The sequence below is a fragment of the Canis lupus genome, chromosome 13 (assembly GCF_003254725.2).
Source record: "Canis lupus dingo isolate Sandy chromosome 13, ASM325472v2, whole genome shotgun sequence".
NCBI classification, from domain to species: Eukaryota; Metazoa; Chordata; class Mammalia; order Carnivora; family Canidae; genus Canis; species Canis lupus.
The window spans coordinates 42,968,937-42,993,331 of record NC_064255.1 but is presented as its reverse complement, the minus strand read 5'-3'; positions in this window follow the sequence as shown (position 1 = coordinate 42,993,331).

Sequence of the window (24,395 nt, the reverse complement as noted above, 5' to 3'; positions counted from 1 at the left end):
GTTTTTGTTCCAGATTTTTCTTATTCTTCTTATTGAGAATGTCACTATGAACAAATGGGTTCATCTTTACCAGAACCTTTTGATAAAGTTTTAATCATTCTTTAAGATAACAATATTCTAGGGCACCTGGGAGGCTCAGTGGTTGAGCATCTGCCTTCGGCTCAGGGTGTGATCCTGGGGTCCTGGGATGGAGTCCTGCATGGAGCTCCCAGCAGGAAGCTTCCTCCTCCGTCTGCCTGTGTCTCTGCTTCTCTCTCTGTGTCTCTCATGAATAAATAAATAAAATCTTAAAAAAATAGCTAATATTCTTAATGCCTTGAATTTACTGTAAGTGCTGTCATCAATTTAGAATTTTACTGATTATTTATTTTTAAGTGGAAAACTCGTCATTCACAAATGGAGTAGCTTTCCAAAACATTTAAAACCTTAAAAGAAAAGATCAATTATAAAAGCTTATTTTTACTAATTCTGTTCTAGAAAAGCTCTAGGAAATCACATATAGGACTTCTAAGTGCTGAATTTAAAATTATGTTTCCTTGAAAAGAAATGCAGACTTTTAGCATAATTTTTACAAAGTATTTTCTGTCAGAAATAAGTTTAATACTGACTATAAACCAATGTAACTTGAAGAGAAAATTTTGTATTCTAATTTGACATCTGACCAAAGAACTTGGAGAGAACATTCATATTTAGATGAAATGTATTTATAAAGCTATTTCATTATGAAAAATTTTTTCTAACTTCATTGATAGGAGAGGATCAGTAACTTCTCTATGTCACACAGCAAGTAAGTAACAAAGATGGACCTCAAACACTCCTAACTGCTCTAAATAATCCAGATGACTCATAGCATCACCAAAACCTCTTTATTTTTTTAATAACAAATTTATTTTTTATTGGTGTTCAATTTGCCAACATATAGAATAACACCCAGTGCTCATCCCGTCAAATGCCCCCTTAAGTGCCCATCACCCAGTCACCCCCACCACCCGCCCCCCTCCCCTTTCACCACCCCTAGTTCGTTTCCCAGAGTTAGGAGTCTCTCATGTTCTGTCTCCCTTTCTGATATTTCCTACCCATTTCTTCTCCCTTCCCCTCTATTCCCTTTCACTATTATTTATATTCCCCAAATGAATGAGACCATATAATGTTCTCTCAAAATTCCCCTTTAAGAAGAAGTCCAATGGAACAATCCACAAAAACAGGGACTGAATAGATGTCATGAAGACACTAAACTCATATCTTTCAATAGTAACTCTGAACGTGAACAGGCTTAATGACCAAAAACTCTTTAAATCTTAGTCCTTGTCTAGATGCTATGCTCTTCCTTCCCTATATTTCTTAAAACAATTTCTTGAAAATGAAAGAGCAATGCCTTCTTTGTGAACTTCATCACTTCCTTTTTTTGTAGTTCGAATTAGTAAGGAACATTTATATTTCCAAATTTTTGGAATTTTTCAAAACTAGACAAACAATACCTTAAGCCAATGGGTAAAGATATTAAAGACTGGATTCTTGCTTTCGCTGAAAGGTTGGACAAAATTATTTCAAGATCACCTGCCAAGTTCAATAGGATACAGTGTTACAACTAACTTCAAGTTGTTTTATTATTTAAAATAAATAATTTTAAATGTTTTGAAAATAACTGTAAAACATTTTATAATAGTGGTTTTTTTCAAATATATGTAATGTTAATGTGCAAATTACTTTAAAAGTTTTTGAAATTTATATAAGGACCCCATAAAGCTCTAGGACTATTTTCTCTTTCTATTTGCCACTTACAATTCTCTTGCTAAATGTATATAATTTGTTTTGCTATAAATAGTCTATCTTTAGAGCCCAGCCAACATGGTGTCTGATAATGACTCTCTGACATCAATCAGCAGTGCATTTCTCTCTCAAGAAAATGATGTAGTTTATGTGTAATGTGTATTGTCTTTGTGGTACATAAGTATCTATATGGTAATTAAACCATCAGCTAGTGCAATCATGTGTTATTAGGGGGAAATGCTTGTGATTAGACTAAAAGATGATTATTATATTAATATTTCAAATGGCAGAGTGTGTCTGAGGAGAAGCTATTTCTAGAAGGATCTGGGATGCTGTCCTTCAGACGCATAGGCCAATCTTAAATTCCATAACTAAAATCCTAACTACATTAATCTAACATGGACCTGCATGACTTTTCCCACAGACGACTAGAGATTCACTGGATTTAGAGAGAAGAGGGAAGTAGAGTATGCAACCATAAGAGGAGCATCAAATCAAATAAATACTGAACACTTCCATCTGTACTCAAACAACAGGCTCGATGCTACTGGTTATAGACACAAGTTCTGAAAGCTTTGCCTGACCTCAGAAAGGCTGTATTAGCAAGAAGGCAAGAGTATGCCCATGCTTTTTAATTGAACAATGCAATATAAATGTATTCGTTTTTTATTGCTGCTGTGACAAATGATCAGCAGTAGATTAAAGCAACACAAATTTATTATCTTTCAGTTCTGCAGCTCTGAAATATCATCAGGCTAAAATATAGAGGTCTCTCAGAGTTGATTCCTTTCTGGAAGCTTTAAGGGGAGAATTGATTTCTTTGCCTCTTCCCATTTCCAGAACCTGTCCACATTCAACCCCTTGGGGCTCCATCACTCTATCTTCAAAGTTAGCAATATCAGATTTCTTTCTTACCCTTCCTCTATCGTTGTATCTCCATCTGGCATCAGAGGAGAAAGGTTCTCCACTTTTAAGGACGCATGTGCTTAGATTGGTCTCATCTGGATAATCCAAGTTAGCATTATCTAGTATTCTTAACCTTTATCATAACTCTAAATTTCCCTTTGCTGTGTAAGGTAACATATTCATAGATTTTGAGAATTAGAGTGTGGACATTTTGGGGGGGGTGTCATTATTCTGCCTAACAGACGTACTGAAAAGGTAATTTAAAAATGAAGCTTAAATTATAGTATAGATAAAGGAGAGAGAGAGAGAGCTATGTGGGCAAGATGGAAAGGAAGAGCTTATCACGGAGGTAGAGGATAAAATGATTCTGAAAGTACATTATTTGCTTTTTGATGTCTTTTCTGCCTCTTGAATTAATTTTATTTCAGAATAATCAATTATTTTATCAGGGTTTTCCAAGTTATTAACATAGATGATAAATAACATCATTTTAAATATTTTCTCAATTTATCCACAAAACATCCCGACTGTAGAGGTATTATTATTATCCTTGCTATGTAGATAAATAAAATTAGATTAAGTAAATTGCCTCAAATCACATATCTTGTATGTATTTATTTTATCTTGTATGTATTAAAACTAAATTCAAACCTACCTGATTGGCACCTGTGCCCACAGTTAACTACCATACTCTATGATGCTTGTTTATATTTTCCTTCGAAAATCTAGTACTTGTTGTGGTATTTTCCTTTTTAAAACCATGTTTATACTTATTTTCTAGATATAAAATATTATATTTGATGTTCCTTACATGCTATTTTTGTATGTTATTTTCAAGTGTATTGATTTCTCCTTTCATGTTTATAATTTTCTTACTCCTTTTTTCTTCTAATTTATTTTTTCTTCAAACATCTGGTGTTGAATGCTTAATTATATTTTCTTCAAAAAGTGTAAGGCATGAAATTAACTTCTGAGTATGAATTTTACCGTATCTCAAAAATATTGAAAGGCAATATGTTCATTCCAATTATTTTAAGAAAGTTGGTAATTGCATTGTTGAAATTTTCCCCCATGGGAATTCATGACTATTACAGACAAATAAAAATCAAGAAACCAAAATAAGTAAGTAAGTAAATAAATAATCTTATCACCTAGAGATCTAGAGGTGTCAAGATAGTTCTGGTTAGTCATTTGGTGAGCAGGATTCAAGAATAAAATTTTTGTATATATTTACAAAAATAAGATAATACATAAACTGTTTACTTCCCTTGTAGAAACATAAGAAAGAGGTGTTATCATGTCAACAAATCTATCTTTTCATCATCATTTTTGCTGATTGCATAGTAGGCCTTCAATGAAGATATTATAATGTATTTAAGTCTCCCTAATTTTCCCAATTTTGCATTAGTATAAGCAACATTCCCTTTTATAATATAGTTAACTAATCCTCTATAATTTTCCCAATTTTGCATTAGTGTAAACGAACACAGCAATGAACATCTATGTACTTCTGGCTTTGTCTATCTACTCTTTCCATAGATGCTATTTGCCTCTGATTATCTGCTTTGTATAAAATAGTATTAGTATATTGCTAAGTAAGTATATGAGTTCTCCTCTCAGTTTTCTTGGAGCTGAATCTCTTTACCAAAATGTGAGTTTGAGCTAGTCATTTAGGCCTTCTGTGCTGGTTTTCTCATGCATGGCTAAATAATAATACTGACCTCATGGGATTGTGGTGAGAATTAAATATGACAGTTCATGTAAATGATTTACAAAACTGCCTGCCATACATTGTCAATAAATGTTAGCCCTTATAATTTGGATTTATTCCTAGAAATGAAATTCAAAGTGTCAGAGGGAAATCACATTTTATGGTGATGTAAGACTGCTAACATACCATTTGAACTTAGAAAATGTTTAAAAGATAGCTTCTCCTACAGTACACAGGTGTCTTAAAAAAAAAAAAAAGCAACTAATGAAACATAAGCCTTTCCTGATTTTAGACATTGAATTCAAAGAGCAGTTCTAGGGGATTAGTTTATATCAGGGAAAAGTATCCAGAGAAATAGGTGGAAGATTCTGTTACTTTGAAAATGAAAGAAAAAGCAATAAAATACACACCTAAAAACAGATCATTAATATTCAACATGTATTTCCAATTGTTTTATTGTTTTCAATCCAGTTAGTGCCCATACCATAATATGTGTATAAATATTGTCTTATGGAGTCATTTCATATGTCTGTAAAACTATTAGGAAAAATTTATATTTAAAAAATGAAACTTTGCTTCAAAAAATAGAACTGTTGTATTAATAAAAGAAGCTTATGTTAGGGAAGTGTAAAAATGCCATCTGTGAATACTGTTAATGCTCAGTTAGCCATTGGATATCTGCTGGCTAGATTTTCTGTCAGAAAAAGAATCATTTCTAAAAAAAAAAAAAAAGAAAAAGAAAATCATTTCTGTAGATAAGAGATGATGGTTTCCAAAAAATCACTAAAAATGCATACATTTATGCCAAGCGTCCTGAATAATAATGTAAATAAACAATTTTTTGGACTGAATGTAACTCATCACAAAATGGTTACTTGGTCTATTTTTGTGGGCCAACCCTAGATTAATACTTCAGGGGCAGAATGACTTCTTGACATCAGGAAGGCTATGTATCTAATGCTATTCACAGAGAGTTCACAGGACAAAGTAGAAGAGAGGAGAGATGCTCAGAAAAGGAGCCCTGGAGATCTGCTGAAGGTCCTGGACCCTTCCTTGAGTCTTCAGCTGATACCAATCAGTGGTTTTATGTCAAGAAACTGCCCCAGGCTGGAGAAAAAAGAAAATACCCCAAACAGTAATGAAAAACCATTCCAGGAATTCACATGGACCGGGAGATGTGCATGTGCACAGCAGGCAAAGTGAATAAACCCCATAATTCATAAGGCATTGGGTAGCAGACTCAGACAAACTTTGCTTCAGAAATGGGGCAAAATCAGCCTTAAATAAATGCTTTTCTGATCCTGCCAAACGAAGACTAAAGGTTTTGAAGTAAATTAACTGTCTTGTAGGATAAATTTCAAGAATACTTACTGAGAAGTACAACAATATACTTGTATATACGTCTATACTATACGTATGTATGCATTAGTGTAAGTTTCTATCCTATAAACATCGTCTGTTTACATGCATATGTGTAGACTTACGTGTACAACTGATATCGCATGTTTTGATGAACAATATATTTTCAAGTAGAGAACCACATTATAGGTGAGTACTTCATTAGAAGTGTGGTGCCCATGGTTAAATTTTCTGATTTCTATTTTAGGATTCTGACAAAAAGAAGGACAAATATGTGAATTATACCTTCACACAGAATGACAGCATGATACATCACACAAAAGATTTACATTATAAAATGTATTTTGGCAGAATTACATTTTCATCTGGCACACTGCAACAAGAACACATTGAAGTAGATCATTTCATATAGTGCTATCATCCTAGTTTATCACATTAAATTAATAATTTGCTGTATGAATTCAACTGGGCCTGTAGTTTTCTTTGCAGTCAACTTTAAAATGTTTATAGTTTTAAGGCAGTAATAAACATAATGAGTTTATACCTAGTTTTATATTTCTGCATGTCAAAGAAATAATTTAACTGAGACAACATGAGATTATTTTTGGGAAGGATTTCATATAGTAATTAAGCTAGATTTTTCATGGCCACTGTATTATATGGGGAAAGAAATTCCTAACAGGTCCAGGGGGTTGAAGTCATGTCTGGAAACATTTTAACTATTGACTTTGGACAAGATTCTTGAATTCAAATGATGAAAGCTGCTGTCTAATTTAGATTTTTTGATAATTTTCCTCTTTTCCTTCATTAAAATGCAACTATTTGCATTCCATTTACTTTGGCCTTCTGTACTATCTAAAGTAAAATAAACAAAAACAGAAACAAAAAAACTTGTACCTTGCCAGAAATTGCAACCCAATATCTGCAGTAGAGGGAGATTTGGGAGAGATAGACCTCTTGTTTCCTCTTGTTACTGGAACCATGCTTTCTCCCCGTATATTTCACTAGTGCAGTATCAATGTAAAGAAACACAGAATCAGCTTGTATGTATTGGTGGCAAGCAAGGAAAAACAGCCTTAGGCAAATTAAATGAAAAGATGACTTATTAGGAGTCTGTGAGATACCAAAAGCTAAAAATCTGGCTTTAGAATTTAAAAAAAAAAAAAAAAAAAAAAAGGACCGACCCCAGTGATCTAAGCAGGCAGTGGAGACAATCACTTCAGAGCACCCCATTTGAACTGAAGGGGCTCCATCCATGTGCTGTCTGTTATGCCATCATAAAACAATTATGCCAATGCTTAGTAGCTTAAAACAACCATTTTATCATGCTTATGGAGTCTGCATGTCAGAAATCCAGACAGGGCCCATCATATTGAGACCTTAGCTAGAAAGACTCAACAATAGGTTAAGGCACTGTATTGCTGGATGCTGAAATTATTTCCAGGCATCTTCTTCTTCTTCTTTTTTTTTTTTAAGATTTTATTTATTTACTCATGAGAGACACAGAGAGAGCCAGAGACACAGGCAGAGGGAGAAGCAGGCTCCATGCAGGGAGCCTGATGTGGGACTCGATCTCAGGACCCTGGGATCATGACCTGATCCAAAGGCAGATGCTCAACCACTGAGCCATCCAGGTGTCTCTCCAGGCATCTTCATTCTCAGTTGACAGTTGATGCTAGCTGTAAGTTAGGGCCCTCAACTGGAGCATTTTCACAAAGTCTCTCCATATACTGTGGACTTCTTCATAACATAGTGGCCTCAGGGTAGTCAGAAATTTTATGTGGTCACTCCAGGTACTATAAAAAAAAATGTCCCAAATACAAGGCAAAATTTTCAAGCTTTTGGGGACCTACTTTTAGAAGTCATATACTGTCATTCAGCCATATTCTATTGGTTGAGTTAGTCATAAGCCAATTCAGATTCAAGTGGGAAGGATAGACACTTTGCAAAGGGAGTGTGGTAACTTTCCTGACTAATGTAGAAGACCATGCAGGCGGGGGGACGTTGTGGTCACCTTTGGAAAATATCATGTCATTACCTCTTTCCTATTTAGACATAAGGACACGTTTGATTTCAGTGAGCATCTGAATGGACAGGTTTATGCCTATATTTCTGTCTAGAATCTCACCTCCTTTACCAGGAAGAACTTTGTGGAGAAGATGATCATCTGATTTATTTTTATTTTTATTTTTATTTTTTTTGCAGGTTATTAATTGTTCTTTTTTAATAATAAATTTATTTTTTATTGGTGTTCAATTTGCCAACATATAGAATAACACCCAGTGCTCATCCCGTCAAGTGCCCCCCTCAGTTCCCGTCACCCATTCACCACCACCCTCTGCCCTCCTCCCCTTCTACCACCCCTAGTTCATTTCCCAGAGTTAGGAGTCTTCATGTTCTGTCTCCCTTTCTGATATTTCCTACCCATTTCTTCTCCCTTCCCTTCTATTCCCTTTCACTATTATTTATATTCCCCAAATGAATGAGACCATATAATGTTTGTCCTTCTCTGATTGACTAACTTCACTCAGCCTAATACCTTCCAGTTCCATCCATGTCGAAGCAAATGGTGGGTATTTGTCGTTTCAAATGGGTGAGTAATATTCCATCGTATGCATATCTTCTTTATCCATTCATCTTTCGATGGACACCGAGGCTCCTTCCACAGTTTGGCTATTGTGGACATTGCTGATCATCCGATTTAGAGAAAGGGAACTATTGGAGGGAAATGGAGGCTGGAGGAAATATCCAAGAGGAGATTTAGAGTCCAGTGTGCCTTTTGGTATCATAAATGTCACAGCAGCATGCAAAATACACCAAGGGCAATGACTCTATGAACTTCATAAGGTTTCTTAAAACTTTGAATTTCCTTGTGTTTGTCTGTTTCTTCAAAGAGATTTGAAGTGAAAACCTTCATACCAAAAAAGCATGTATTTGTCTTCGAGCGTACCAATAAAATGTTGAGCTGAAGTAAAGATAAACCTCTACGGGGGCAAATGTGAGCAAGGAAGGAGCCTCAGGAGAAAGAGTGTGTAGCGTTAACAGTTAAAGAGGAAGGAAAAGCAGGCTGGGCCTGTGGGGATTACACAGGAAAAAAGAAAACAACAGGAAACTGGCCTTCACCTTAAACATAACCCTTGGGATTTTGCAATCTGAAATTCCTGGAAAGGTGATACAGTGGCTTACAGCAAGTCTGAAGTTAACTCTGTCGGCTATGTCAAACTAGATCCAAAAAACATAAAACAAACAAACAAACAAACAAAAACTTAAACATGATAAACATCTGGATGTCAGCCAGGAGCTGTGTGCAATGGCTAATGCAGAAGGATGATTCTTTTATCTTAGGCCCTTCCATTGATTCTACCTCTTTTCTCCTTTTTTCCTCTCTCTTTTCTGTACTTCCCACTATTTTTTGTTTATCTGTAAGTCATGTTTAGTGTTGGCTCTCCTTTTACAATTAGTGAAGGCAGGAGGAGAAATGAAAGTATTAAAAATCATCTAATTCAACAGTCTCATTTTAACAAGAAGGCAGCCTCAGAGAAGTAGTGCCGTGCTCAGAGTCAGCGTGGATGCTTGGTACTAGCAGAGTTGCCAATGAATGTTGCTTCCACGTGTTTCCTGGTATATGAACCTGCCTTTCCAGCCTTGCTTGAGGCTGAAGTCCCAGACAAGGAAGATGATAAAACTATCAGAAGGTCCTATGCCAATTTGAGCTCTCTGGGAAGGTGATGGCATGAGTAGGAAAGGCATGAGATTTGGGGGGTAAGGTACCTATGAAGAATAAAGAAGAAAAAAAGAGCTTTCAGATCACAATGCTAGTCTGACACTGTGAAGGAGGAGGGAAAGGAAGGAAGAGACCCTAATTCCTATATTGTTCTGAGACAATGTAAGCAAGGCTGTTGGAATGTCCAGAGTGAAGATTGATCGTCAGAGGATCCCACATTGGGCAGCAATATCTCAGCTCTAAAATCACTTGTCACTGTTCAGCCGTTGGCTGAGAGCAGCCTGGAGGTGATGAGAACACTGCAGTTGATCCCAAGTGTGCAAGCTGCAGACTTCGGTTATGCTCCTTGCAGCAGATTCTCTCTTGAAGCCATTCTGAGTCACAGCTTGCAATGACTGCTCGGTTGGCTCCCGTGTAACCTACGTCACATGGGTCTGTGTATTAAAGTGGGCAAGTGGATCAGTTATCTTCTGCTGTGTAACAAATTACCACAGACATAGTGGCTTGAAACAGCATAGAGGTATTATCTCACAGCTTCTATAGCTTAAGTCTGAGCACAGTTTCTCTGGGTCATCCACGAGGCTACAGTTCAAGTGCCTGCCAGGGCTGGGTTCTCATCTGAGGCTCAACTGGAGAAGGAGATGATTCTCCAAGCTCAGATGGTCATTGGCAGAGTCCAAGTCCTCACAGATTGTCCAATTTCAAGCTTCATTTGCTTTTTGCCTGTTGACCAGAGACCATCCTCGGTTCCTTGCTATGTGGCTTTCTCAGGTAGGCAACTTACCTTTCCAGAGCCAGCAAGGAGGAGATTCTTCCGGTAAGATGGGCTTTATAATCTTAGGTAATGTAATCCTGTACATGTAATCGTGTTTATCCCATCATTTTTGTTGTATTCTGTTGGTCAGAAGCACGTCACAGGTCCCACCCATACTCACTCAAGGGGAGGCGACTACAGAAGGGCATGAGTACCAGGAGGTGTGGACGATTGGGGCCATCTTAGACTTCTGCTTTAGAGAGCCTGTATTTATTGGGCCCACGGGGTGACTGAGCTTTTGTATATGCGAGCATTTGAGTTCTCCCCTTTAAGACTAAACCTTGAGAGATTCAAATATAGGGGTGTTCATTATCTCAAATTATTTTGAATATTCACAAGTAGAACAAGTTTATTCACTTGCTGTAAGTTATATACATCATCAGAATGGGTTTGATAGTGAAAGTTGGGAGACACTAACTATGTAAGTGTCCTAATGACTGAATATATTTCCCCCTGCCCACTCCATTGAATTCCACGCTGCCAAAATACCCTTTCACTTAGATTCATCCAAACTGGATTAAGTCACTTAATATTCTTGAGCATCAGTTTCCATACTCATTAGTCTCCTGATCCCATCTTAGGAACCTTAAGTGCCTGAAGTTATCCCCTCAAGTATGAATGCTCTCCCCAGACTTTGCAATCACCTCCTATAGGTCTTTGTTGAAAAGCCATTTTCTCAGTGAAATGTATCCCACCACTTTATTTTAAATTGCAACCTACCCCTTGCTTCAGTGCTCTTGATTCTTTTTACCCTCCTTGACTTTTATTCTTTCTCACAGTATTTATGGCTTTCAAGTACACCATATATTATTACTCATTTATGAGATTTCTTTTTTATTGTCTGTCTGTGCCTTTCAGAATATAAGTTTTATGAAAGCAGGGATATTCACCACCTTTGTTCATTCACCTAGCTCAGGTATTTAGAGAAATAATGTAGATAGTAGGAACTCAACAACAAAAAATACTAATAGAATGAATTAATGTCTGAAAACAACTCTCTGGGATACATATTATTATTACCTTCAGGTTACAAATGAGCAAACAGATGCACAAATAGGTAAGCAACTTTCTCTGGTTGTTCAAATGATAATTGACAGAGTCTAGAGTCAAATTCAGGTCGTGTGATGATGGAGACTGAGCTCAAGACACCAGGCAATATTGCTTTGCATGGAAAGAAAGAAAAAAACATGCAGACCTGAAACTTTCATGTTGCCCATAAAAACAGATAACCCTTCTTAACAATTTTGCTTCTCTGTCCTATTACTATGTCTCTAGAAGTTGAAGCACACATTTTCATAATTTTCAGAAAAATACAACAATAAACAAGTCCATCACACAGATGCATATTTTACATTTAAGTATCGTTACATTTTCCCCTCCAATAGTACACACAGTATTCTCTCTCCTAGAATTCTAACATTTTCCTTAGCAAGTAAATCTCAATAGTAGAAAGGAAACAAATACTATTAATAGAGTTCCTTTTTATCTTTCTAGATGAATTCATCTTTCTAGATGAATCCTTAGCAAGGAGAATAGCTGAGTAGATTTAAATTAATGACTGTTTGGAGGTTGTCAAGCACTTTATAGATCTCAGTATTTGGTCTAGTTCATTATTCTTCGTGGATCTCACTCTCACTAAAATACATCTTTACAGTCAAGTTTCACATCAAATCTGGGTCAAAATTATCTAAGCTTGACCTTGAAGGAAACTATGAAAATAAGACGATAATTGCATGATCTAATCAGGGGATTCTTGAGCAAATTCATTGCCATTATGAATGCTTTTAATAAAAATCTTTCACAGATAGTTTTCCTAATTGCCAACTACATTGCAAGGATCGTAACAGAAGAGTGTTGGGTAAGGAGGCAGGAGACCCAAGGTCCTAACCCTAGTGTTATCGTTGTAGTACAGTGTGGCCTCATGTAAATAATTTTTTCTCTTTCAATTTCAAACATTTCATCAATTGGGGAGAGTCACCTTGTGGCTTCTGCTGTGACTTCCTGCCCTAATAAGACCTTTGAATCCATGAGAAGTGAGAAATCCCTCTTTAATAGTAAGGTTACATGAAACAGACTTTCTACTCTGAGACTATGATTTAAAGCCTGCTGAACTAAAATCTAGGATCTGAGTATATATCTAAGGAACTGGTGAACAGATGGCCCCCAGTTGTCTACTGGCTTCATTTATTTTATATTAATGATGGAAGGAACCTCAAGAAGGATGATTGTTGTACACTTTCCTTGGATCCTATATCAGTCAGCTATTATCAATAATAAAACCCATAACAAATCACTGCAAAGTTGCTTGCAACAATAAATATTTATTCATATCCTCACAGGCCAGAAGGTTGAATGGCTTGTTGATCTAAGCTCTATTGGGCAGTCTACACACCTGGGTAGCTGGTTCAGCATCCAACTCTTGGTTTCAGCTCAAGTCATGCTCTCAGGCTTTCTATAAGCTAAGTCTGGCTCTGGGTTATCATTTGGGTTCCGGGCTCATATATACTTGATGTTGTTTGTTCTAGGGACCAAGTTGATGGGACATCAGCTATTACAAAAAAAATGGTCATGGCATATTTCTGAACCACAAGAAATAAGCCAAACCACGCGAGGCTTTTACTTCTGTTACATATGCCAATATCACATTGGCCAAGGCAAGTCATGTGGGCAAGTCTAATATCAAGGAGTAAGAAAGTATCCTTTCTTGAGGTATAGCATGGTTGTAGATTTAGGGTAGTGAAGAGTTACCAATAATACTTCAATCTATCACAAAGGCAAGGTGAAGGGAAACATGTGTTCCTGAAGCTAGCTTCATGGACTGGTTTGAACCCTATCAAAGGAAAAAACAAATTCTCAATTTTGACACATCTTACAGGCTTTATCAGAATTCAGTCCCTAGTAGGGACTGGAGGAACATAGTGCTGTTCTGTTTGTGGGAGATCATGACAGTATTTTATTTAGGGTGAAGATGTCTGAGTTGCATTACTATGGGCTGGGAAGCAGTGCCATGTGGAGCAACAGTAGCATCAGTAAAACTAGTGGTTTGTGACTTCCAAGTGCTTCTTTGAGTGGTAGCCCTCACTGAAGAATATGAGGACTTGAGCAGATTTTTTCATAAATGGTCGTCTCATTTTCCTGGGTCTATCTCAAAATTAAATGGAGAAAAATAACAGGTGTTAGGACTAAAACATGTATCCTGAAAATTCTTATATTGAGTCCTAACCTCCAGTACACCCTAAGATGTGACTTGCTTAGAGATAGAGCCTTTAAAGAAGCAATTAGGTTGAATTAAATCATAAGATGAGGCCTAATCCAATAAGTCTGGTGTCCTTATGAGAAGGAGAAAAGACATCAGGGATGGACATGCACAGAGAAAGACCATGTGAGGACACAGCAAGATGGTGCTGTCTCTAAGCCAAGAAGAGAAGCTTCAAGAGAAACCAAACCTGCTGACACCTTGATCTTGGACTTCCAACCTCCAGAACTCTGACAAAATAAACTTCTATTGTTTAAGCAACCCAGTCTGGTGACTGGTATTTTGTTAACACAGCCCTAGCAAAATAATGCAGATTTTGGTATTAAAAAGAAGGGATCTACTATACCAAATACCTACAAATGTGGAAGTGACTTTGTGGAAGTGGGATGGGGAAAGGCTCGAAGAGCTTTAAGGTGCATGTTAGAAAAGTGCAAATTGCCTTGAAGAGACTTTTGGTAGAAGTATGAATATTAAAGGTAATGAGGCTCATGAGGTCTCAGTTGGAAATGAAGAATGTTATTAGAAACTGGAGGAAAGTGATCCTTGTTATAAAGTGGCAAAGCACTTGGTTGAATTGTGCTTAGTGTTCTTTTGGAAAGTGGAACTTGTTTGTGATGAATATAAATATTTAACTGAGGAGATTTCTAAGAAAAAATGTCAAAGGTGCAATCTGGGTTCTCCTTACTATTTGTAGTACACTGCAGAGCACAGGGACGATTTTAATAAGGAATTGTTAAACAAAAAGGAAACAGACCTTGAATATTCTGAAAATTTTCAGCCTAACCACACTGAAAAAAGCATGTTCTGAAGAGAACACCAAGGATTGTTGGTTGGAAGCATACTTTGGTAAAGACATTATTGGTGTGACTCTTGGCCAGCAAGCTAGGAAAGAGTAATGCTGAGATTTGAGCCAGGGATCCAGTTCTAGAGTTTGAGTTTTTACGTTCAAGTCTCCCAACTATTACATTTTGTTACAGAGCTATCTATCTACCTATCCTGTATACTAGGTGTGTATATATATTATATACATTCATTACATGAGATACACATGTGGTAATTTCTTCATCCCCCTATGGAAAAGATTTTAAAAGACAGGACATGTGAAGCTTAAGAGGAGCGAAAGTACTATAAAAATCATAGTACCATATGATTTTGCTTTTTTGTGGAATCTGAAAAACAAATCGAACAAAAGCCAAACAGAGAGACTCTTAAATAGAATAAACTGGTGGTTGCCAAAGGGGAGGTGAGTAGTATGATGGGAAAAATAGATAAAGGAGATTAAGAGGTACAAACTTTCAGTTACAAAATAAATCACAGAAATGAAAAGTACTGCATAGAGGGATCCCTGGGTGGTGCAGCGGTTTGGCGCCTGCCTTTGGCCCGGGGCGTGATCCTGGAGACCCGGGATCGAATCCCACGTCGGGCTCCCTGCATGGGGCCTGCTTCTCCCTCTGCCTGTGTCTCTGCCTCTCTGTCTCTCTCTGTGTGACTATCATGAATAAATAAATAAAATCTTTAAAAAAAAAAGAAAGAAAGAAAAGTACTGCATAGGGAATATAATCAGTAATATTGTAATAATGTGGCATGGCGACAGATGGTGACTATGTTTATCATGGTAAGCATCAAGTAATGTACAGTATTATCAAACACTGTATTGTACACCTGAAACTAATATAACATATATTAACCATACTTCAATGAAAAATTTAAAATTAAAAAAGAAAACTACCAGTGCTGAGGGTGATTGGAAAGTGAAGAGGACATTTTTCAGCATGAGAATTTGTGTCCATCAACATGATGTGGAAATGTTTGGGACAAACCTGTGTTTTCTGGAGTGAGTGGAAAAGTAACTTACATTTACTAGAAAGGGTGTGTGAGGGTCTCCACATCTTATTGTCAATATCTCATGAGGATTTTAATATATGAGGATTAGTTATCATTGAAAAATGCTGCAGGTGTCCGAAATTAATTGAAAACTGGGAAGAAACATTTTGTCTGTAGTAAGCTCATTGACAGCTTCTAAGAAACGCATTTATTTCAGTTGAAGGATAAGAAAGTTCCAGCTTACTGGACTCTTGTCAGATTTTCTTTCTTTCTTTCTTTCTTGCTTTCTTGCTTTCTTGCTTTCTTGCTTTCTTTCTTTTTTTTTTTTTAATGTGTTTTGTGGGACACCTGGGTGGCTGGTTCAGCATCCGACTCTTGGTTTCAGCTCAGGTCATGATCTCAGGGTTGTGAGATCAAGCCTTAGGTGGGGCTCCTCACTCAGCGAGGAGTCTGCTTGGGATTCCATTCCTCTCCCTCTCCCTCCACCTGTGCATGTGCATGCACACACATGGGTGACCCCTCCCTAAAATAAATAAATAAAGCAAAATCTTTGAAAAAATGTGTTTGTTTTTGAGATTATATACATCTGGATTTTTATGTAAAATTGCCATTTTTAAATGTTGGGAAGTAGTTAAAATTAAGTATGGTGAAGGCAATGAAAAGTGTCTATGTGCTGAACAGAGACCCAAGGGCTCATTTGTCATTTCTGGCCTGCCCAGTCAGAGTGATGAAAAAAGAAAAGAATAAGCAAGTCTCATTGCAGACCAGGTAAGTCTGGATAACAAAAACGTATAGTGCAGTCAGTAGGCTTGGCCACAATTACTGGTGTGGGGTTGAGGAAGGGAAATAGGTCTACCTAACATAGAAGTTTTGTTATGTGGGTCTGGCAGGTGATCTACAGACAGAAAGGAATCTATATGTGAAGGGAGGGGCATTCAGGAACCTATGATTGGCAAGCTGAAATAATTTGGAGATGCACTCTTTTCTCTTGCAAGGATAAGTTTATAGAAAGAATAAATAATAGGCAAATTATCAGAGACACCAAAATGAGACAAATGAGGCCCCTAGGGTACTGAATTTAAGAAGGTACTTACTTGCAAGGTCATGAAGATCAGGGCTTGCACAGACCTGGGAGTGAATGCGTCCTGAACATCGTGTGCCCTGGATGTATCAATTGCCTCACTGTAGTGCTGGTTTTGGTGCTTATATTATGTCCAAAACAATGATCTATTCCTTTTTCATCTGATATGGCTATATTTCTGTTTGGGAGTAGCAAATCTCAATGAAAAGTAGTAATGAAAGAGTATTGAAAAGAAAAAAAAAAAGATCTGGACACTAATGGCCTATTTTGTGATGACAAATTTACAACCATTTGCCCAAGCAAATCAATTTTTATTTTATACTTATAGATTTTCAATTATACCTCCAAAGTCTGCTATAATTTCACTTTCCTGGTTTGCATATTTATTCATTTCAAGGTATTTATTGAGTTCTTACCTAATGTGTCATAGTGCTAGGCAATCGATTATACATTGGTGAATAAAACAGAAAAGGGGGCTGCCCTTTGGAGTTGATGACAAATGAGAGAGAAAGAGACATTTAACATGTACATTAACTAAGTTAACAAGGACTTATCGTTGTGCTAAGGACAATAAAAGAAAGAGCTGACCATTATTGGTTCATATCAGATACAACAGTCAAGGATCACCTCCAAGACCTAAAGATCAGCCATCTATAAAAACTTTGGGGATGCAGTGTGATTGAGAAAAATTCCTGCCAGAAGTCCTGAGACATCTGAGAAAGTAAACTATATAACATCTTTTTTTAAATATTAAAGATAAAACTGAAACAATTCATGCATACTTTAAAAAATAGGAAGATATTTTTTTTCAAGTACGTAGAATAAAAGCAAAACACATTTGGTTATACCACGAAGATGCTGCTATTAAAGTTATTTTTTTATTTCTCTTTAGTTTTGTCTCATGCCACACTTTAATAAAATTCGTATTGCTCCTTGAACACTCTTCTGCTCTTCTCTTTCTTCTTTCTTTTCCTTCTCCTACTCTTCCTTTTTTATTCTTAGACATTTAAGATTGATTTAATTTTAATTTTAATTTTAATTCCCATTTAAATTGAGAGCCACAGTGGCTCAGTCCAACTCTTGGTTTCGGTTCAGGTCATGGTCTTTTGGGTCCTGGGATTGAGCCCCATGTTGGGCTCTGTGCTCAACAGGGAGTCTGCTCGAGGATTCTCTACTTCTGCTCACCCCCTCCCTACTCATTCTCTCTCTCTCTCTCTCTAAAATAAATAAATAAATCTTTTAAAAATAAAATTGTTTTGGGGTATTTTAAGTTTTTTGTTGCTGTTGTGAATGAGGTCTGGTGTCTATGTTTTCTTTTCATAATTTTCATAATCTATACAGTCTAAATGTTTCACTGTACAGAAATTTTAAGAATAGAAAAAATTCTAAAGAAGAAAGAAAATCACCCACAAATGTGTTATTTGGTTAATGTTTGCAGCATAATCTTTCAGGTGTATGTTTATACTTATAAAACAGAGCATCTTTGTTAGTCATATGTAATGATTATGTTTTGTAATTATCATTTACTTATATACAAGAGAGTATTGAATTTTTCTATATATAGCATGCATATGCCATTATCCCATTGTACCTAATTACTAAGACTTTTAATCAAATGCTTTATCTTCATCTATTGAAGTAATCGTTATTTTCATATTTCACCAATTGATGAATAACAGACTAGATTTATAGATTTTTTTGGAATAGTAATGACCTTGCGTTCCTGGCATAAAATTTATTCATGGTATGTTATTTCCATTTATTTTGTATGAATTTCCATAAATACTATACGAAATTTACTATAATTACTCATTCCACATATCAAAAGTTTTCTTCTTATGCGAGAATCTTCTGATAGGACTTAATACTTCCTCTATTTTCATCACTTTCCTCCAAACACTGTTATTTCATTGACCTTGCCATAGCTCACTCTGAAGTCCACTTATATGACATTAAAACATAATCTAATACTTTAGCCATTTTAATAGTGGAATTCTATTACAAAGAGAAGTGTGCTAGAAAATGTTTATCTCTTGACTCTTTAGGAAAAAAAAAGATCATAATTTGTAACATTTGTTTGTTGCCTTGGTGCAGATATTCCCACAAGCTACCAATGTGACATCACTGAACATGGATTTGAGACTTTCAGTAACTTCTAGAATCTGGCTCTAGCACCCTACTGAAACTGATGGTGCAGGAATTAGTCATTAAGATAGCTGAATATAAGAAAAGTCTTAATAGTCCTAATATCTATAAATGGAAATGGCCTTATGCAATAAGATAGGATTGTCCATATTTCATATGAATAATTCAAGAAGCTTTTGAAGGCTTGCCATTCGATATATTGCAGTACAAAAGTACCGGAACTGGAGCAGAGACCTAGACATCAATTTGAGCTTTACCACTGACTGGTAGTTAAATACTTGAGCAAATAACATAAATTTTCTAGTTTCTATATTAGAGGGAACAGGGGAGAGAGAGGGGGACTGTGTGTGTGTGTGTGTGTGTGTGTAAACATATATAGATATATATTTAACTCCAAGTTAAAGGAAATTTCAGTGAGTGAGACATAAACCAACACATTCCTTCATAAACTGTACAAATTAACCATTTCCCAGCTGCCATAAAGATTATAACTGCCTCTCAAGATCATGCTCAGGTCCCTAAGTCCTTAAGCCTTTTCTGACTATATTAAATTTTCATCCTTATTCATTTTCTTCTTTCAATTCCTATGTTCATTTTCCCTATTTCACAATGTAACATGCATATTTGTATCATTTGTCTTATTCACAGATTCGATACATCCTGATTTTTCCTTTTCAGATAGATTTAAACCCCTGAATGTTTGGAGTCATAAAGCCCCCAAATATTTATCAGATTGCCATGTGTATAGCAGCTGTCCAATTAATGACTGTACACTAAATATGAAAATAGAATCTAACTCTAAACTTGAAAGAACAATAAAATAAAGACAATTCTTGTGCAATGTTAACTTAGACCCATGATGGTATATTTGAACTTGAATTTTTGCCATTTTTATTGTTGATTGCCTAATGTAAGTGTCTGACAAATTATAATGCTTATCATTTGTTAAAGGCTTCCTACATTGCCAAGAACCCTACCAGGAGCTTTTACCATCTTTTTCATTGTTACAATACTTCCAATAAGATAGGTCATTTCATCCCTTAGTTTTGAAACAAGGAAATTGTGCCTTAGAGATATTAACCTGTCCAAGGTTATAAAACTTAAATGATTGATCCAGGAATTAAATTTAGTTGTGCCTGTCTCCAAAGCTCAAGTCTGAAAGTATGGCATCACAAGTGCCAAAAGGATGTTCCAGAAGTTCACATTGAAATTAAGAATATATTCAAATTTATGGAAAGAAGAGACGAAATGCTCTGGGTCTAAATAATACTAATGGTTGGCCATATAGAAAATCGTAAGAGAGCTACTTGAATTTAACCTTACCCTAGAAAGAACTCTAATTCTAGCCAGCAAAACTGAATCAGCCATTAATAATGCAAGGTGACGTGCAGAGAAAGACGCTTAGCCCATAAAAGTGATTCATGCACCCTCTTTCCGGAAACAACATTCCATTGGGGCAAATCAAAGCCACAAGCTGCAACTAAGGACACTATCTACATGAGCCAAAAATCACTGAGGTTCACTTTTATTTTTTGATTGTGATTCTAAAAGGTACTTGGCAAATGTTGCAGGATGTTCTGTACAAGAAGGCAAATGGTAATAATTGGGGAAAATTGGGTATTGTACATGAATGGACTTCTGGAGGATCTCTGGCATTAATTTTCCTTTTATTCCCTTTTATAAGTTTTAATTGAGAGTTAGCAATAAAACAATTTTATGTAAAAAAAAGTCATGTTGCTTTAAATTCTAACCAAAAATACCTGGAAGTAAGATAAATATTGTAATAAGATAGATACGTTAAAAAAAAAAAAAAAGCTTCGACCCCCTAGGATTACATTAATGCTTATTTTTATAAACAAAGGTTTCTGTTACACTTAAAATTAGCATTGAGGTTTAATGGTACCCAATTTTTGATACCTTGAGCTAACAGAAAAGATGGAACTAGGTTCACATTTTAAATTGCTTAACTTGTCCATACATTGAGTCATTCAAGAAGTATTTATTAAATGAATAAAAACTCTGTGAATACATGCATGTGTGCATATGTACATGTATGTGGGTACATATATACATATTTCTAGGGTTTTTACACAGGAAAAGTTATAAATACATATTTACAGTCAGATACATATGTGTGTGAATTATTGAAACATAGGGCCTGAGTAAGGAATATTCTCAATCCCTGGCCATCCTGTACCTTGTGTTATAGGAGAATAATAGATTTTAGAAGCAAAGCACTTGGCTTTGAACCCTGGTTCTACCAATAACCACTCTCTAACCTGAGCAATCTCTCGGATGTTTCTGAGTCCCAGATGTCATCTGTTAGTTCACAATAATGTTACTTTTTCAGATCTTTCAGATGTGTTGGGATAAGGATTTCAGATATGAAATATAAAAGAATCCAGATGACTCCAACATTTTAGTGTTATGTGGTCTTAAGTTCTGTATTCACTCTGAAATATTTAGTATTTCAACATAGCTATGTGGGACTTCAGTTCCCTTGTAGGCTGCATCTTTTAAGAAGGATGTGATGTTTGTGATTCTTTCTATAATGACATTTTTTATAATGACATTTTTAATGCAATAGGTACATGATTATGAGAAGAAAAAGGCAAATACTGAAACTATGGACTAGTATAGCTGAATTATCTTCACTTCAGAATTTTAACATCAATTATCATCTTAGGGGCTGGATTTATATTGTTTGTCTTAAAATACATAAGCTCACATGCTTGGTTCTTTGGTTAGCATACAACCTAGTAAGTTCAGATGCCATTTCCTTTTTTTTTTTTTTTAATATTCATGGACTAATTAAGTTGTTTTCCTGATAGAGAGTAGGCTGTTTTTATTTTATTTTATAATAGAGTGTGATTCCAGACATTTTATCAGATTAAGTAGAGTTGGAGAGAAACCAAATATATAATTCAATGGGAAAACAAATCTTTACAAAAATCTAATAAGTTCTTAGAATTTAACAAATAAGTAGCAGAAGTTTGAAACCAATAAGCACATACATGATTCCACATTTATGGAAAATTGGAAATAATATGATTGAAAAAGTGACTCACCATGAGTGGACATGATAATTATAATTTTTAATTAGATAATAATTTGAATCCGGTGATGCTTTCCTTAATTAATCTTTTATTTTGTGTAAAGGTGGCATTGACAAAGCTCTAGTTCTCATATTTAATGAATCACCTCAAGGTGTATGTATAATTTTCTTAATATTTCTAATTCCAAAATAATATACTACATTCATACTTTGTCTCCTCCATATCCATCAAAGTCAGAAACAGTAGAACCATTATTAAAATAAATGAGTATATATCATTCTAGAAAATAAGAAAGGGAACTAACAACAAATAAGAAACCGAAATGAATTCCCCCACTAAAAAAAAAGGAAAGTAGGAGGGAACTAGCACTTGTAGTTCATGTCTACCATTAGAAATAGAGCTCACACTGGTAGCTGAGGTCACCCAGTGAGGCCCGCGGCTGCTTCAGGAAGCTGCGGTTCAAGAACACTGTAGGCAGTGCTGCAAATATGTGTAAACTTAATCAGCGTATACGTAAGAAAATCCAAGCTCATGAAAGGCTAACAAACTCAACAAATAGAATTTGCACAAAGAAACATAGTAGAGCACTTGGATCCTGTCTGTACAATAAGTATATTTAGTGTGTCAGAGAAATAAACAAAGGACTTAAACCCTTTGAAATAAAAACAGGAGACTGTGAAAGAGAGAAAGGCGATGCTGGAAAAGATGGAAAGGTGATGCCGGGAAAGAAGTCAATTCAATGTGTGTGTAATTGTTGAAATGTACTTTTTGTCATTTTGAAGGTGATGTCAGAGAAAATGGTAGTTACCAGGTTTCGTTCTTCTCTTCCTTCTTCTCCTTCCTCTTCCCTTCTTTTAAATTCCAAGTTCCTTGTTTAATTTTTCTTTTTTCTTTCTTTTTTTCTTTCTTTCTTTCTTTCTTTCTTTCTTTCTTTCTTTCTTTCTTCTTCTTCTTTCTTCTTTCTTTCTTTCTTCTTCTTTCCTTCTTCTCTTTCCTTTCTTCTTTCTTTCTTTCTTTCTTTCTTTCTTTCTTTCTTTCTTTCGTTTCTCCTTCCTTCCTTCCTTCCTTCCTTCCTTCCTTCCTTCCTTCCTTCCTTCCTTCCTTTCTTTCTTTCTTTCTTTTTCTTTCTTTCTTTTTTCTTTCTTTCTTTCTTTCTCTTCTTTTTCTTTCTTTTTTTTTTTTATTGTTGTTGTCCTTGTTTTTGCCTGAAACTGAAGTCCTCTTTATTCATTCATTAGGAGATTCCATGAATTTGCATGATTACTTTGCCTCTGTGAGTTATATAGATTTTGGCTCTGTTATCCTATATTCTGAATGTATAAATAAACAAAGGCTAAATAGAGCGAATTAGAGCCAAATGCTTTAGGTTGAACATTTGTCTACTTCCTATGCAGCACAATCTAACTCTTTGATGTCAGACTCAATTTTAAGTAGTTATTGTATTTCCCCATTTCCTCCAATTTGTTCTCTTGAAGACACTGCTTCCTCTGCAGTCCCCTTAAGTAAATAATTTACAAAACACAGACTCCACTTCGGTTTTTTAAAAGATTTTTTATTTATTTGTTCATGAGAGGCACAGAGAGAGAGGCAGAGATATAGGCAGAGGGAGAAGCAGGCTCCCTGCAGGGACCCCAGTGAAGGACTCGGATCCTAGGACCCTGGGAACATGACCTGAGCCAAAGGCAGATGCTCAACCGATGAGCCACCAGGTGCCCCACAGACTCCACTTCAGACTAATTCTCACCTATGAGCTTGTGGAAACCCTTTTTATTTCCCCAGCCAGACTGCCCTCCAAGTTTGCTTCTGGGTAGTGTTACCTCCTCTTATGAAATCCACATTCAGTGAAGACTTTGGTGCTTGATCCACAGACTCCTCCATTCCTGCTGCATCTCAGTATGAATAATATGTTCTCCATTATCACTCATCCGATCTAATCACACCTTCTTGCTGTCACCCTGACACCCCCTAAATCCCCTATTTCCATTTGAAACATCCCATCCTGCAGCCCCAATGTTCTACCTTCCTGACTGCTTGTTTAACCTTTCTTTTTCTTTCTTTGGCCTCACTGAGATTTTCAACTCACTGATTTCTCCTATTTCTCATGACCTGTCACTATCTCCTTCCTTCACTTCCGTCTGTGTTCAGCTTGGACTACATATTCCCTTATTTTAGTCACTGTCTTCCAAACCTGAAACTCTTTGCCTCTATCACAGTGAGCCCAACTGTTCTCTGTGTCTCCACTTGCCCAAGAGTGTGTCTGGAGACGACACAACCAGATTAGAATAAGACAGTCCACAATTTTTGTTCACCAAAATAAACACTGCTTAAATTTTAAATGACATTTTCCTATTTGGCTAATTGTCCTACTTTCCACAATAACAATTTCAGTTCTTTCCATTCTATCCAGACTTCACCATACTAAGCAGTTTCAGAAGTCTCTTACTTCCTGTAGAAAGTAAAAGCCAGCATTCTGGAACTCCTTCAACCTCCCACCACTAAACATAAATACCTCTCTGAATCCTCAGCCATCCTCCTTTTTCCCATGTTTAAAATAGAGAAAACATTCTTTCTCAAGAGCTGCCCAGTACTTCCATTTTCTTTACATTTCTTCATTCTTTAACCCACTCCAATCCAATTAATTGAATTGAAAATGGAAGAACCACTTCAATAAAACGATCTTGGCTATGGAAACCTAAGGAATCTTAATCTGTTCCTTAACTTTGCAGCAGTATGGTCCTTTGTTCCACAA